The following is a 2805-nucleotide window of genomic DNA, read 5'->3' as shown; positions in this document are numbered from 1 at the left end:
ATTCATGAGAAAGGCAAAGCGCTGCAAAAAATATAGTTCTTAGTAGTGCCATTAAGGAGTGGTGCCATGAGGAGCAAGTATTTTTCTAAAATGCGTTTTGTGTAACTATTTGTACATAGTATGTATGTATATGTGCACATGAATATGTATTTATGCATACATGCAAAAGCACATACGGGTGCGTTATTCTGTATGCAAATTAATCTTTTGATATTTTGTTGTTGATCTGAAATTGCTGTTTGTTGATCGTTACCTTGCGCTATTTGTTGAGTTATATCGAGCTCTTAGTACGAAAATCGCGGAACCAGCGTGATGTGGGATTCAGCGGAGGAGTAATCGACAATGATGACAATTTGTCATCTAAAATAAAACTCCATACAAGTTTGTGAAAAGAAGAGACGAAAAATAAGGTGGTTTAAGTGAAACAAAACTAAAGGATGTAGTGTTTTGCTCTGCTGCATTGCGATAGCCTTAAAAGGTTTTTCTTTTTGCTTTAATAAATGCTCATGTTTGAGGCCAACGTGATTGGAGTGAATGCTGCTTGTGATTACTACAAAGAAAACTTCAAAGGAAGTGCATAAAATATTACGATGCAATTGAAGTAAAATGCAGTGAAGCGGATTCAAAGTGGTTGTGTCAATATCTTTTACCCATAAATAATTCTTAATACTATTGCGTTTATTTGCATTTCATAGCTGCAAGGATAACAATTGAAAGCTGCAGAAACCTGTTCTGAATGTGTGCAAATGAAGTGAAGAAAATATATACAATATGTGCATTGTATGTGGGAAAGAATTCAATGAATAGAAAATAAATACATATACATTCAAAGAATGTAGTAAAAAGAGTGAGTAATTAATGAAAAATAAGCAAACTAAGAAGCGTCTTATTACTTTTGAATTGAGAGCGATATGACAATACGCGAGCCACTGTTAGAAGACCAATAAGAATACCAATATATAGAATAAATTTGTTATAACCAGCGGCAAACATAAAAAAATTAAAATCAACTGCAACCTGCTGAACTAAAGTATCAACAACAACTAAACTACATTGCGGCATTGTCTTCTGTTTCTATGTAAGTATTTAAATATTTCGCAAAAAAATAAAACTGTAATCACAAGTAATTAAAGGCGCAGGATAATAGGATAGACACAAAAACGGAAATGCATATATGTATGTTTACCTAAATATGTCTTCGGTTATGCCCGTTTGTGTATATGAAGTGTCCTGAATCGCGCATTTTGCATGCATGCAAGCGCACATTTTTTGTTTGTGAGCTCCTATATATTCCTGCAGGAAATATATCTAACTACATATAAGTTAGCTCGAAGTTGATTAGGAAGGAACTAAAGTTATTGAAATCCCACAATTAGATTATTTTTATCAATTGACAATTTTTTTCTACAGGGATGTGGAAATGTTTGTATATAGCTACGTTAGACCGGGGTGCTCGCATTTGCAATAAAACTTTTTTAACGGACTTCCAAACAAAAGGAGTAGGTTAACAGTTCGTCGGAATGTTTTTTTTTTTGGACCACGTCAACCGATTTCGATATTTCTTCTTGCATCGGAAGGTAGTGTCTCAGAGGTGGTCCCATACTAATCTGGTTTAGATCCGATCATTGGATATAAATAAAGTAATAATAACAATATTTTGGTGCGCGCACTAATGCTATACCAACCACAAATGGAGGTAACTACAATTTTACGCCGTCTCCGAACGGAAAATGGATTTATGACAAATTTTTTAAGGCAGAAATATATACCGCACTTTGAAATCGACTTAATAATGAAAGACAGGTATGGAGACATCTTATATTTGGCGGTTTTTTTGTGACTCAATATGTACGAAAATTTGTATGACAAACTTTTTTTGCGACCCCGTCTAATTTACATACATACATATATACCCATATCTGTAAGCGTATTAGTGGGAAAAAGTTCAAAAGGGCGTGTGACGCCTTTGCTAATGACGAGATTGTGTGTTTTGACTCGGTTTTTGTACAGCAGTTTTTGTATTTTTTTACGCTTTGAGCGCTGCTTTTTCAGGGTTTTCAAGCTACTTAACCACATACGCACATTTGTACATACATAGATACATATCTACATTAATTTCTCCTTATATAAATACATTAGTATGTATACGTTTTCTTATAACATAAATTGTAACTATTCTAAAGGACATACATGTTTACAAACACATATAAATAAAAACTTGTTTATATGAAAAAAAAACCGTCTTGTGAGCGATTTTCTTCGCTTCATAAGTGTACGTACTAATGTACTTCGTAAAAAAAAAAACAAAATACTCTCATACCGAGGCAATATAAGCCCATACGTCAGTGCAAAAATCTAGCAACTAAGATTACAACAACTATTATTAGAAACAGCTGTCGAATTGGCAACAGCCAAAAACAAAAAGTGCACAGGCAGCTACATATTTTGTTCGTAGACTGTAGGGAGTCCTCGAAAGTGTTAAAAGAAGTATTTAGGCTGCATTTCTTTATTCATTCTGACCGTTTGGAACACTTTCTTAATAAATTTGTTTCATTCCAGAAGCATCGATGCATTCTTTGCAGGGCCCAATAACACTGGATTGCAGCAAAAATATAAAATTCCTCGGTGATTCCGAAAATCGAGATCATTTTTTTGATAACTTTCGAGATATATGCAATTTACCGTTACTCAGCTTTAAAAAATAGTGGCTCACTTAATCACGTATATCTAACGAAACAATTGAATAATCATAATACAAGATACGGGAAATGAAAGCAAATGAAATTCACCATAAACTGTATATAT

At 33.7% G+C, this 2805-nt stretch overlaps 1 long non-coding RNA gene across 1 annotated transcript; it reads left to right on the top strand.

The window, feature by feature from the left end:
* Positions 1–318: 318 nt before the first annotated feature.
* Positions 319–756, top strand: LOC108380042 (uncharacterized). The gene is made up of 2 exons (XR_001849531.1): positions 319–410; positions 696–756. It is a non-coding gene; the product is annotated as an uncharacterized LOC108380042 (long non-coding RNA).
* Positions 757–2805: the final 2049 nt, after the last annotated feature.

The sequence above is a fragment of the Rhagoletis zephyria genome, unplaced genomic scaffold, assembly GCF_001687245.7.
Source record: "Rhagoletis zephyria isolate East Lansing unplaced genomic scaffold, Rhagoletis_zephyria_1.1 Rzeph_scaffold_18030, whole genome shotgun sequence".
Taxonomy (NCBI): Eukaryota; Metazoa; Arthropoda; class Insecta; order Diptera; family Tephritidae; genus Rhagoletis; species Rhagoletis zephyria.
The sequence above is the reverse complement of the archived record's forward strand: the minus strand, read 5'-3'. Positions and strand labels throughout refer to the sequence as shown.